We start from the raw sequence: 14,606 nt of genomic DNA, 5'->3' as shown, positions 1-14,606 counted from the left end.
CTGGGATGCAGAAGGCCTCAGCATTAGGCCAGACCTCCTCAAAGAACAGTGACGGAACAAGTCTCGTCGGTTGTCCTCCGTACCAAGCCCAGCTCTGTGGCCCCTACCCTCCAGGACCTGGGTACAGCAGCCTGTCCTTTACTTCAGAGCTGTGGAGGTTCACGCTGGGGACGTGGGGAGACCTGCCCAATGGCCCAAGGGATCATCAGAGACTCCTGAGGGCCAGGCCAGCAGTGGACAGTAAGGGAAGGCCTCTTTCCAGGTCACAGTGCCCATCAGTACTCACAGACCCTGTTCTGAGGGGTCTGCTGATCAATGGGTTTCCCTATAGCCTGGCTTGCTAGAAGCCAACCTAGTTGGCCCCCGGCAACCCCCGGGAAGTTGTATAGTCCTTGGCTAACAGTTCCAGAAGGATTTTAAGAGACAATGCAAAATATAAAACAGATTTTAAAATAAAATCTATTTACCATATACAAAGAATTGTCTGGAAGCAAGAGCTTTCTTGGGAATGATCACAGCAGTGCATAGTGTGCCCCCTGTCATTGGAGGGGGGTCAGGAATGTCTCTCGGGAGATGTGCCTGAAGGGAACCAGCCCCCGGAAGATGTATGCCCCATCTTTTGAGGAGGTAGAACATGGGTCTAGGCCCTGCACTTGAGACCTTACACTAATCAAGGGGAACTCCCCCCCCCCCGCCCCGAGTATACAGAAAAGTAAAGTGGGGACCTTGAAGGCAAATCCAAGGAGGCCTAGGCCACAGGTCGCAATGCTGGCTGGTGTGTGGGGTAGGAGCTGTCTGTGGAAGAGGTCTGTGGTTAATGCTGGTTATACAAACACCAGGTATCTGAAGAGGCAGCAAGGTTGGGAGCCAGCCCAGGAGTGGGCTGCGGGAGATGAGCAGGCGACACTCAGCAGCCTGAGTCTGAGGGCAAACAGAGAGTCAGGGGAAATCAAGGGATTGTGGGAAAGGAAAAGAACCTCTCACACCAACTATCCAAGTCTCTCTTTAGCCGAGAGTTAATAACTCCAGCACAACTAAAGCTTGCAGAGAGGCTGCCAACATAGACAACATCCCTTCTTTGTAGAGGTATTTCCAATAAGAAGCTAAAGCAGGGCCGGCTCAGCCCTTTAAAGATGGCTCAGCCAGCCAAGGCCACGTGGAGCCCGACAACCAGAGCTCCAGCCATAGACCCACAGGAGGAGGGACTCCCAAGAGTTGTCTTCTGACCTCCACAGGCTCGCGGTGGCATGCTTGTGCCCACACTTACGCATATCATACACACACAATAATAAATATATACTGAACCAGCAACGAACCACGGTGAAGGCCCAAGATTACATGACCTTTGAGTGTGACCTTTCTCCATTTCCAGCTAAACCTGCCATTTTCTTGGAATCTCCAAACCCCATTTACAGTCGAAGGCCCCATGTTCCGTCTGTGTGGCCCAAGGTTTCACCATCATACTGGAATCCTCCCCAAGGCATACAGAGCCACCCTACGATCTCACCTGGGATGGAAACAGGGCTAGCAAGGTGACCCAGCGGTTAAGAGCACAGGTTCAGATCCCAGCACTCATGTGACAAGCCAGGCATCTGGCAAATGCCTGTAACTCTGGGATGGAGGGACGCAATGCCCTCTTCTAGCCTCCTAGCACAAAGGCATATGCCCCTGCACACACCTGTGCACACACACGCACACAAAAATAATAAATCTTTTCTTTTTAAGAGAAAAAGGGGATTGGGCATAGTGGCGCACGCCTTTAATCCCAGCACTCAGGAGGCAGAAGCAGGCGGATCTCTGTGAGTTCAAAGCTAGCCTGCTCTACACAGTGATTTCAAGGCCAACCAGGGCTACATAGTGAGACCTTGCCTCAGAAAGAGAGTTGAGTCAGGCAAAGAAAAAGGAAAAGAGGCAGGTCCCTTAGAAACCCCACGAGCAGCATAATTCCAAAAGCTCCAAAATCCCACACAGCTAGAGCTGAGACCGGGGGCCCTTCAGAAGCTCCACCATCACCTATGCATCCCGCCCTTTTTGTACGCTCCGCTCTTCCTGTTAAATCCCATGTTTACATCTGTGTCTGTGTGTGCGCTCGAGGTGTGCATGCTTCTGTGCATATGTGCGGTGTACACTCACCAGCACATGCACACCCGGAAGCCAAATGCTGGCAGGAGGGCGGCTTCCTCGGCTGCTTCTTCACCTTATCTTTTCCAGACAGGCTCTCCCACAGCCCAGGCTGACCCTGAACTTGCTAAGTAGCTGAGGATAGCCTCCTGATCCGCCAAGCTCTGTTTATCCTGTTGGAAAGGGAACCCAGGGTCTTTGTATGCAGGGCAAGCGCTCTACCAACTGGGCTACCTCCTTAGCCCTAAAATCTTTTTTTCTTTTTTCAAAATGATTGTTTTTATTTTATGTGCATCGGTGTCTTGCCTGCATGTATGTCTGTGTGAGGGAGTCAGTTCCCTGGAACTGGAGTTACAGACAGTTGTGAGCTGCTGCCATGTGGGTGTTGGGAATTGAACCCAGGTCCTCTGGAAGAGCAGCGAATGCTCTTAACTGCTGAGCCATCTCTTTAGCTCCCCACCCCCCAAACTCTTCCCTAAATAAACTCAACTCTGCTTTATACCGACTCATCCTGGAATTCTTTTCTGCAGCGCTACATGAGTGGAGATCTCTGAAAAGCCCTGCAGGCTGCTGCAGGCGGCAGTGTGGAACTTCTGTGCAGGTCCGCAGGGATAGACGAGCGCAGCACCGGAAACGGAGGGAGGGCCTGTACCGGCCTCGAAGCACGGTGACCAGCCCAAGTGGACTTGGGAATTGCTGTCTATGAGCGGTCAATGGACACCAAGCTCCTTGGACACCAGGCTCCCTCTCAGCAGCACCCAGGACAGACAGGGCGCTACCAGCTGCTCTGGAAACATTTGACTGAGTGCAGCCTCACAAAACTGTGCCCTGCTTAGTCACTGAGAGGGTCACATTACAGAGACCGAGGATTGCTGGGTGTCAGTGTCCAAACCCGCCAGAAGCTGGGTCCCGCTCTAAGCTCTTGGCAAACACTGGATTCTCATGAGCATCTTGGATGTGGGTGTTAACAACATCCTTAGTTCACTGATGGGGAGACCCAGGCACAGAGAAGTTGAAGAACCTGCCTGAAGTCACACAGCAAGAGTGAAAAGGTGAGGGTGACAGCTATGAGTCACACAGGGCAGGCAGGAAAAAGGGCTCCTTGAGGGGACCGGTGGGAACTCAGGGCGCCCCAGGACCTCTCTTCTCTCTCTTTCTCCCTCCCTCCTTCCAGTAGTTGAGGAGTACACCACCAAGGCCTTCAGCAGTTGCTTTTTTTTTGGGAGGGGGACATACGGGGTGGAGTTGAGGCTCCCTTTGGAGGGTATCTCTCCTGGAACTCAGTCCCAGACCTCAGGCTCCCTGGAGTAGGGGTGTGACATCTGCCCAGTCACCATGAGTCACCCTTTTGAGGGGCCCCCCCATCTCTTCCGCCACTTGAAAGCTACGAAGGAGAGATAGGTCGTTGAGGGCCCAAGGGAAGCAGTGGAGGATGTGAACTGGGGGGCCTGAGGTCCCAAGAGGAAGGTGGCCCTTTCCCGTGGGTCGAGTGCCTGACCACAGGCTCCTGATTAACTCCACACCCCTGCCACATCCCAGTACCCATAGGCCAGGGCCTGCCGAAGCCAGCGTCTCCATAAGCCTGCCCCCACCCCCTGTGAAGGTCAGCCTGTCACCAAATACTTGCAGAGCCCTGGCTCTGGGAGAGCCTGGTCTAGCTGTAGCAGCATGGAACCCTGAGGAAACTCCAGAACCTTCTTCCTCCAATATAACCTGACCCAACCCAGCCCCATCGCTCAAGCCAGGGCCCTGCCACCCTCAGACACAGCCATCGTATCCCCTCATGCCCACCCTAAAGCCCGAGGCATCTCTACAAATCACATAGGGTTAATGATCTCCACAGAAAACCAGTAATAACTGGGTGTCCATCGGGGCTCTAAAGAAATAACAGGGGGCTGGAGAGATGGCTTAGTGGCTAAGAGCACTGGCTGTTCTTCCAGAGGACCTGGGTTCAATTCCCAGCACCCACATGGCAGCCTATAACTGCCTGTAACTCTACCTCCAGGGGATCTGACAGCCTCATACAAACATATATGCAGGCAAAATACCAATGCACATAAAATAAATAAACCATTTTTTAAAAAGAAACAACAGCCTCATCACCCTGAGGACACAGGGCAGCACCAGAGTTCAGTGTAGTTTGGAAAGATGCTCCTGCCTCACTGTCAAAGTAGAGAGAAAGACGGAAAGATTATGGTCTCTTGATGGCAGGGAACTATCTCCACTGGCATCGTGGAGCCTTGCTTTTCTCATCTGGAAAGTGGGGTCAATCTCACCAGCTACCTACCCTACAGGGCTGGTGAGGGATTGAGATGACCCGGGCCCTGGGCTCTGTGCTGCCCACAGCAAACAAGAGCTACTACTGCTGTAGTAAGACTGGTTTGTGCATGTGTGTGTGCAGATGTATGCACACGTGCTCAAGGCTTAGAGAACATTCTGGAAGAATCCCCAAGTCTTCACAATGTTTTATCTGACAAGGGGTAGGACCGGAAAAGGGAAATCTCCTTTCTACTTTATATCCTGTGTCAGGTGACATCTGGAAGTTAGTTTCTCATGGTAATAACTATTATCTGCAGTGCTAGGGATGGAACCTGAGGTCTTGTGCTCACTAGGCAAGTAGCCCGGGACCACTGAGTACTTAAGAACATTTGAGAGTACTGCACAATCTCCCTGTACTAAGGCCTAAGTGGCTGGCCCAGGGTCCACTGATCTGCTCTGGGTACGGCCCTCACTGCCCAGCCTCCCACTGCCCAGGACTCCACACTCCTTCTCTGGGAGGTTCACAAGAAGACCTGTTTTCTGTTCTCAGACTGAGGGAGGCCAGGTGAGGCTGGGGCATGGCTTTGCATCTAACTGAATTTCTCCACAAGCCATGGTGCCCTCCCAGTTTCCCTCCTGTCAAATGGGCATGGGCTGGTGTATGATTCAGTGGAGGGTGCTCGCCCGCACACATGAGCCCCCACTCCCATCATTAGCACCACAATCAAAACAAGCAAACAAAGAGATGGATGGATGAATGGATGGACGGATGGACAGACAGAGGGACAGATGGATGGGTGGGTGGGTGGACAGACAGACAGCCGGATGGACAGACAGATAGGGCTGATAATAAGCCTAACGTCTGGAGCTAAGAGTCCATGTGACAGGATAGAATTAGTTTCTGATAAACACTGTCCTCACAGAGAACAGAGAAGCAGTACAAGAGGGGCTGGAGGGGCCTTGAATACCAACACAAAGCTGGGTACTTACAAGGAATTCCCATTGTCCCTACAGCATAGCCAAGTAGAGGCTATGGTTGCACCCCTCAAAGATAAGACCAAGGTTCAGAGAAGCCAGAGCCTGGCCCAAGGCAACAGAGGAAATAAAGGATGCAGACATGCCCCTGGACTCTGCCCGACATGCAGAGGGTCCCCATTGCCCACGGCACCACAGGAGTCAAAGAGTGATCACAGGCCTGGGGCTACAATGCCAGGGGCAGGTGCCCGCTCACCTTTTCCTAGGCACACAGACTAGGCAGGCCTCAGTTTACCCCTCCAAAGTTGAAATGGCATGATTGTTCCTGCTTAATCGAGCGTGTTGCAGGGAAGATTCAGAGTAGTGGTGTTTGCACAGGCCTCAGCAGGCAGGAAGTGACAAGTGTCTGCTGATACCGCCATTTCTGTGGGAGCTCTGTCTTGACCTCTGACCTCTTTTGATGGTTGTCACCATCGGACAAAGACCTCCCAAAGTCTCCCCAAGCACCAAGGGACAGACTAGGAAAGGAATCTGAGAGTCAGTCTATAGACAATATGGAGGCCAGAGAGAACAAGAGAAAACATTCTAGAGACCAGAAAAATGGCTCAGTGGTTGAAAGTGTATACTGCTCCTCAGAGGCCCCACATTCAGTTCCCAGCACCTCCATTTAGAGAGCCCAGAGACACCTGTAACCCCAGTTCCGGGGCCTCCATGGGCACTGGCACTAAAGTACACACACCCATACACAGACACACACAGACACATAACTAAAATATAATACACATCATCTTAAAAAAAGAACACACTGAAATCAGTCACACACTAAGTGTGCGAAGTAGGCTAAGCTGTCATCTGAAAGTCAGTAACATATTCACACACCATTAGTGTTCAATGTGAAATGGAGGAAAGCTTAGCATTACAAACAGCCATTATTCCCATAAAACCTTCAAGTTGAGCATGAATGCTGTAAAAACCCTAATGAGATGCCAGGCAAGGTTGTGATTGCCTTTAATCTCAGGACTCAGAAGGCTGAAGCAAGTGGATCTCTGTGAGTTCAAGGCTAACCTGGTCACATAGTGAGTTCCAGGCCAACCAGAGCTATATAGTAAGACCCTGTCTCCAAAAATCAAACGAACCAACAAATTTAAAAAAAAAAACCTAATGGACTGGTTGTGGTGGTGCACACCTTTCATCCCAGCACTTGGGAGGCAGAGGCAGATGGATCTCTGTGAGTTCAAGGCCAGCCTGGTCTACAAAGTAAGTTCCAGGACAGCCAAGGCTACACAGTAAGACCCTGTCTCAAAAAAAAAAAAAAAAAAAAAAACTCTAATGCCTAATGGGTTTTATAAAATACATTTTTATTTTTATTTTACGTATACAAGTATTTGCTTTCATGTACATATGTTCACCTTGCTGTGCTTTTTGCCCAAAGAGGCCAGAAAAGGACATTGGGTCCCTGGGGTCTGGAAAACAGGCAACTCTGAGCCACCATGCGGGAGCTGGAAACTAACCCCAGGTTCTCCATAAGAGCAGCCAGTGCTCTTAACTACTGGGCCATCTTTCTAGGCCTGAATTTTTTTCTTTTTCTTTTAGTGAGTCAATTTTCTTGTTGTTGCTTTTGGTTTTGTGTTTTTGTTTGGAGACAGGTTTTTCTTCGAAACCCTGGCTGTCCTGGAACTTAGACCAGGACAGTGCTGGGTTCCCAAGTGTGCCTCCATGCTTAGCTACGGTCTAAGTTTTTATGTGGACTGATTTATCCTCTTTTTCTAAAAAACTTAAGTCTTTAAAATATTACTTAGGCTAGGCATGGTGGTGCACACCTTTAATCCTAGCACTTGGGAGGCAGAGGCAGACAGATCTCTGTGAGTTTGAGACCAACCTAGTCTACAGATCGAGTTCCAGGACAGCCAGGGCTACATAGAGAAACCCTGTCTCAAAAACAAACAAACAAAAAACAAAACAAAAAAAAACAAAAAAAACATCAAACTCTGCCTGGCTTGTTAAACAAATTTAAATTAGAAAAAAAAAAAGTTTGCAACTCATATGATAGACAAGAGTTTTTTCTTAATATATAAAGAGCTCACACAAGATAAAAAAGTAAGCTCAGTCAGTTCACAGGAAAAGCAAACTGAAAGAGCTGTAAAGACACCACAAGACTCAACAGACAGACACAAGACACCATAAGACTCAACAGACAGACACAAGCCGAACCTCACTGGGCACCCAGCAACAGCGGAGTCCACAGGCTCCTCAAGTGTGCATGGAACATTCTCCAAGTCAGACCATGTGCTGTGCCATAAAGCAAGGCTCAGTAAATTTAAAAGAAATGAAATCACACAAAGCGTGTTTCCAGCCTCGCAGAGCAGAATAAATCAATAACAGAAAGTGATCGGGGACCTCAAAGGTGAAAACTACCGAGGAAGAAAACACTAAAATAATTAGAAAATGCTTAGAAAAGAAAATGAAAACACAGCATAGCAAGATTCTGAATGCAGTAAACAGGGAACTTCAAGAGGACTTTGCAGCTTAAATGTCTCTGCCAGAAAAGGGAGGTCAACACAATATGCTGACCTACTACCGTCTAAACAAACCAAACTCAGGGTAAGCAAAATGAAAGAAATAATAAAGCTCAGTGTGGAATTGACAGAGCAGAGAAGAGCGAGAAGAATCAACAAAAGCAGGTTAGTGCTTTTGAAAGATCAACAATACAGTTCTAATAGCTACTGATCAAGGAAGAAAGAGAAGACTCACACTACCCAGGCCGGAGTGAAAGCAGATCATCAAAACCCTGAAAGAAATAAAATATGCAGGGTGTGGTGACGCATACCTGTAATCCCTGTACTCTGGAAGCTGAAGCAAGAGGATGGTGAGCTTGAGGGTAGCCTGAGCTACATAATGAAAATGGACTAGAAGGGTAGGGGAGACTCAAGCATCAGGTTCACCATCAGAGGACAACTTGTGGACGTCAACTCTCTCCCTCTACCATGTGGGTCCCGGGAATTGAACTCATCCACTGAGCCACCTTGCTGGCCCTAAATCAGTACATTTTTTATTTGTGCATGTCTGTGCCTGCATGTATGCATGCTACCCATGTGCTGGTGTCCATGGAAGCCAAAAGAGGGTGTCAGATCCCCTGGAGCTGGGGTTGCAGGTGGTCATTCGCCTCCCAATATGGGAACAAGAAATCAAATTCAGATCCTCTTTGAAGAGTAGCACATATTACTAACCACTGACTCATCTCTCCAGTCCCTGAATTAGTCATTTTAAAATTTCCCTTAAAAAGGCCCAGGCCAAGCCAGGTAGTAGTGGCATATGCCTTCAATACCAGCATTAGAGAGCAGGCGAATCTCTGTGAGTTCAAGGCCAGCCTGGTCTACAGAGCTAATTCTAGGACAGCCAGGTTTACACAGAGAAACCCTGTCTAAAAAAAAAAAAAAAAGAAAGAAAGAAAAAGAAAGAAAGAGGCCCAGATTGCTTCACTTCCCTTGACCTTAGCCGAATGACTGGGAGACTTCAGTGATGGACTGGACCAGACACTCAGGGAGTGTTAAGGCCAGTTCTCCATCAGAGCACATCTCCAATTCACTCCATGAAGCCAGTGCTCCCTTACACTGGAATGTCACAAAGACATCATGGGCAAATAACAGACTGACATCTCAGAATCTGGAGGTAAAAACTGTCCACAGATAACAAGCAAACTTCCTCTGGACACATAGGGGAAAATCTGTGCCAGGCCAAGTGTCTCTTTATCCCAGGGTGCACGTTTGGTTTCATTTCTAAAAGCCGGTGACTAACACACCACCCTACAGAACAAACCCACATGATGATCTCAACGTGGGGTGATCTAAACACACACGGAAAAGATGTCTGATAGAACCCCACACCCCTTTCACCACAAAACACACACAAAAAAGCAGTGGGCCCTACCCGAGATTCCAATATTCAGAAAGCGGAGGAAGAAAGAGCACAGATTTTGAGGCTACCCTGGGCAACGTGAGACTATCGAAGAATCGGGGAACAGGAGGAGGAAGTGAGAGAGGAGGATGAGAGAGAGGAAGAGATGGGGAAGATGGACGGGGCAAGTGGGGAACTACCTTACCTGACAGAGGGCGTCTAGAAAAGCCACAGCTCTCACGTGGTGTTAATGGTGACAGACAGCAAAGCCCAGACAGACGTCGCCCGCAGCACTTCCGTTTGAAACTGTACTCGGGGCTCCAGCCAGGGCAGCTGAGGAGGAAAGTAGCACACAACACACTCAGGCTAAGAAAGAAGGTGCCAAGTTACCTCTACTTGCAGACGACGCAGTTGGTTTGCTTGTTGGTTTGCTTTTGAGACAGTCTCAGGTAGCCCAGGATGGCTTTGAGCTCCAAGGCTAGCTCCTAACTGATTGTCCTCCCTCCATCTCCTAAATTCCGCGATTACAGGCATGTACCGCCACGCTGGGCCAACATGATTCATACAGAGAAAACTCTAAGGATTCTACTAAAATCTCAGAACTAGTGAGTGAGCTCAGGAAGGCTGAACATTACAGGATCAACGTGTAAAAACGCGGTGGGTGAGATGGATAGCTCCGGGTGTAAAGATGCCTGCTGCCAAGCCACACACCCTGACTGATTCCCCAGGACCCACGTGGTGGAAGGAGAGAACCAACTCCCAAAAGCTGTCCTCTGACCTCCACTTACATGCCGTGCCACATGCACGCGTGTGCACACACAAAATGAAAAATTTTAAAAACCTTTTTTAATTGAGCTTGGAGTGTGGCTCAGTGGTACAGTGCTCACAGCTTGCACACGGCCTTGGGTTTCATCCTCAGCCCCACAAAATACAGAAACTAGACACTAGCAACTAATACATTTCTAGACACTAGCAACTAATAAACCAAAAATGAAAATAAGAAAAGAATATCCCATAACATCAAAGAATCTAGAACAAGATCAACAAAAGAAAGGTAAGACCTAAGCTCCCAAAAGCTTATGAACTTGCTGTAAGAAATTAAAGAGCTAATGAAAGGAAAGCCACCCTGTTCACAGGTCATGAGAGCAAATACTGGTCAGACGGCAACGTGGGCTGGGGGGTGCTGTGAGCAAGACACCTGCCATACAACCATGTAGACCTGAGTTTGAGCCCCAGCACCTAGTGCCTGTAAGCCCAGCCCAGCACCCAGTGCCTGTAAGCCCAGCCCAGCACCCAGCCCAGCACCAACTGCATGTAAGCCCAGCCCAGCACCCAGTGCCTGTAAGCCCAGCCCAGCACCCAGTGCCTGTAAGCCCAGCCCAGCACCCAGTGCCTGTAAGCCCAGCCCAGCACCCACTGCCGAAAGCCCAGCACTCACTGCCTGTAAGCCCAGCCCAGCACTCACTGCCTGTAAGCCCAGCCCAGCACTCACTGCCTGTAAGCCCAGCCCAGCACTCACTGCCTGTAAGCCCAGCCCAGCACTCACTGCCTGTAAGCCCAGCCCAGCACCCAGTGCCTCTAAGCCCAGCCCAGCACCCACTGCATGTAAGCCCAGCCCAGCACCCACTGCATGTAAGCCCAGCCCAGCACCCAGTGCATGTAAGCCCAGCCCAGCACCCAGTGCATGTAAGCCCAGCCCAGCACCCACTGCATGTAAGCCCAGCCCAGCATCCACTGCATGTAAGCCCAGCCCAGCACCCAGTGCATGTAAGCCCAGCCCAGCACCCACTGCCAAAAGCCCAGCTGTGTGAAGCAGAGAAGGCAGATCCCTGCGGCTCACTTGAGCAACCTAGCCTACAGGGAGAGCCAAAAGTCAGTGAGAGAACCTGTCTCAACAAACAAAGTAGATGGCACCTGAGGAATGACATCTAAGGAGCCTCACTCCCCCAACACACACACACACACACACACACACACACACACACACACACACACACAAAAGATGGCAATACTCCCACCTGCTAAACTGAGGTGGCACAGCCCTACCAGAGTGCCAACTGACTTCACTACAAAAACTGACAACCTGACTTAAAAATATATATGGAAAGTTGAGACACCCAGAATTGTCAAAAACCATCCTGCAACAGAAAACACAGTTGGAGGAGTTGCACTTCTCAGTTTCAAAACACATTGTAGACCTGAGGTCATCACTACAGTGTGGACTTCGACACCCCACACCTCACAACCCAACGGAACATAGCATCAGAAACACAGTTTCAGGGCTGACAAGATGGCTCAGCGGATAATGTGATTGTATCATAAGCCTGATGGGCTCCGTTCAATCCCCAGAACACACACATAGGTAGAACAGAACTGACTCCACAAAACTGTTCTCTGAACTCCACGTGCGCACCACGATGCACGCCCATACACATCCACTATTAATAATAATAAATGAACTTTTAAAAAGAAATACATACTCAAAGAGTCAGGTGACATTACAAGGGTACCAAGCAAAGGCTGACGGGGCAACTGGGAAGCCACACATGGCAGGAGAATGCTTGGCAGTTTCCTCCAATTAGACACAAAACCAGCTTGAAATGGATCACAAGCCTGAACCTAAGAGGTGAAATGAAAAGCATGCACGAAGAAAGCTGGACATGGTGGCACACACCTGTAACCCCAGGACTTGGGAAGTGGAGCGGAGGCAGGGGCATCAGCCTCTACTACAAAGTCAAAAAGAGCAAAAAAAGAAACAAAGAAGCAAAAACTCATAAGGAAATATAAGCAAAATTTTTATGACCTTGGGCATAATGATTTCTCACACAGGACAATCAGGTACCAAGCAACAGAGGAAAAATAAGTTACTATTTATCCTAAATTAAAATCTTGATGGTCTTTCCAGAGGACACCCTTAACAAAGCAAAGAGAAGAGCCAGGAGAGATATAGCAGGACTGGAATCCCAGCATGTGGGAGGCTGAGGCAGAAGGATCATGAATTAGAGGCTAGCCTGAGCTACATAGTAAGGCACGTTACACCTAATGTTAATTGCTAACTAGACAGAATCTAGACTCACTAAGAAGACAGGCCAGTGGGAAAGACTGTGGGAGATTATTTTGATTGCTTTATCTGAAGTGGGAGACACACCCACTGTGGGTGGCACCATTCCCTGGCTGGGATCCTGGACCGTATACGTAGACCGAGAGCTGGGCAGCATCCTGCATTCGCCCTCTCCGCCTCCTGACTGTGGATGCAATGTTATCAGCTGGGTGCAGCTCCTGTACCTTGACTCCCCTGCCGTGATGGACCGTGCTCTTGAACTGTGAACCAGAACGCTTTCTCCTCTTGTCAGAGTGTTTTGTGACAGCAACAGGAAAAGCAACTAAGATAATCCCTGTCCAAAACATGGAAGAAGATATTTCCAAATCAGGTGACAAGGGATTTATATCTAGAAGATATAAAGAACCCTAGACCATCAAGATGGCTCAGAGAGGTAAAGGTGTTTGCTACCAAGACCCACATGGTAGAAAGAGCAAAACAACTCCCCAAACTGTCCTCTGACTATCACACACGGGCCATGACACTTGGGCAACACACACACACACACACACACACACACACACACACACACGCACGCACATAAATCCTGGACTGGTGGCTAAGGGGCAGAGCACTTGCTGGCATGAATGGGGGCCTAGGTATAAACCCCAGCTCTACAAATGGACAATAATCACAGTCCAATTTAAAAATGGGCAAAGGACACAAACAGGCATTTCTCCCAAAAACCAACCTGCAGCCCACATGGACAGAAGCGCATCGCCAGCACCCACAAGAAAAGGCAAGTCAGTCATGTGAGATGCTGTGTCCCACCCACAGAACATCTGTCATCAGAAAGGCAGCCAGCACCAAGCACTGTCAAGAACATGGGCACTGGGACCTTCCTCTATAGGTGCATCGCTTGATGCCCCCACTTGGAAAAAGTCTGGCCTTCCTTTAAAAGGTTCCATAGAGACTTACCACGCCATCCAGGAAGTCCACTCCCAGGTACACATCAGCAGCAATTACAAGACACAATCACACAAAACCCCACACCCCACCGCACACAGGGCAGCACTCACTGTGGCCTCACACTGAAACATCCCAACGCCCATCAACTGACGAACTTGTGAGCAGAATGTGCACCTGCTGGGTACAGCCAGGGGAGTCACACTGGGCTTAGGGCTCACCGCTGTGCCCACCCACTCGGGAAGTCTAACTTTCTCCTCTTTCTATCTCCCATGGCTTGGCACTCGGGCACTACTGGGCATCCTTACTCCATCTGAAGCGTTCCCTAACTCCATTAGGCTGGCTGGCAGATGTCCATCACAGAGCCCACCTGGATTCCTGCCCTCCAACCCAGGAAGCCATGATTTTCCCTTATTCTTATCCATCTCCCTCCTCCTGGCACCTGAGGTCTTCAGCCTGCCTATCCTGTTGTTTTTCTCTCAAACGCCAATAAAATTGCCCTCTGGTTTCAAAATAAAATGAATACATCAGAGGGACATGGTAACTTCCATGTCCATCACAGCAGTATTCATAACAGCCAAGAAACAGCCCGATGTCTACCAATCAATGAGTAAAAAAAGGAGGAAGCTCTGTCATTTGAATCAACACAGACAGAACTGGAGGACATGTGGGAAGTGAAATATGTCAGGTACCAGAAGTCCCACCTGATCTCACTCACATGTGGAGCCTCAAAAAGTTACTATCAGGAGCTGGAGAGGCAGCAGTTAAAAGTATTTGCTGCTCTTGCAGAGGACCCAAGCAGTTCCCAGCATCCATATGGTGATTCACAACCATCTATAACTCCAGCTCCAGAGGAATGATGCCCTCTTCTGGCCACCTCAGGAATCTGCATTCACAAACACATGCACACACACATACACATATTTAAAATAAAAATAAATGTTTTTTTTTAAATGTTGACATCATGAGAAATGGCTCAGTGGTTAGGAGCACTGGCTGCTCTTCTAGAGGTTCTGGGTCCAATTCCCAGCACTCACATGCAGTTCACAGCAGTCTATAACTGTAGTCCTATGAGATTCAATGCCTTCTTCTGGAATACAGATATATACATGCAGATAAAACATCTATATACATAAAATAAATAAAAATATTTTTTAAATAAGTGTTGAGTGGCACATACCTTTAATCCCAGCACTAGGGAGGCAGAGGCAGGCAGATCTCTGTGAGTTTGAGGCCAGCCTGGGACACAGAGTTAGTTCCAGGACAGGCTCTAAAGCTACACAGAGAAACTCTGTCTCGAAAAACCAAATAAAGAAAGAAGTGTTGAAATCACAGATGCTGTGATAGAACA

General features: G+C 49.0%; 1 protein-coding gene across 6 annotated transcripts in view; it reads right to left on the bottom strand.

Annotated features, from left to right (window-relative positions):
- Src (SRC proto-oncogene, non-receptor tyrosine kinase) overlaps positions 1 to 14,606 on the bottom strand; it is a 47,390-nt gene that overhangs the window by 14,377 nt on the left and 18,407 nt on the right. For 4 of the 6 annotated variants that reach the window (XM_059261802.1, XM_059261807.1, XM_059261804.1 and 1 more), the window contains exon 3: positions 9,455 to 9,582. The gene's annotated coding sequence lies outside the window, so the exon portion shown is untranslated. Of the gene's footprint in view, positions 1 to 725; positions 796 to 9,454; positions 9,583 to 12,534; positions 12,648 to 14,606 lie in introns of those variants that run through there. The other 2 variants (XM_059261806.1, XM_059261805.1) reach the window with 2 other exon arrangements.

Source organism: Peromyscus eremicus, chromosome 4 (assembly GCF_949786415.1).
Source record: "Peromyscus eremicus chromosome 4, PerEre_H2_v1, whole genome shotgun sequence".
Lineage (NCBI taxonomy): Eukaryota > Metazoa > Chordata > Mammalia > Rodentia > Cricetidae > Peromyscus > Peromyscus eremicus.
This window is presented reverse-complemented; position numbering and strand designations above follow the sequence as displayed.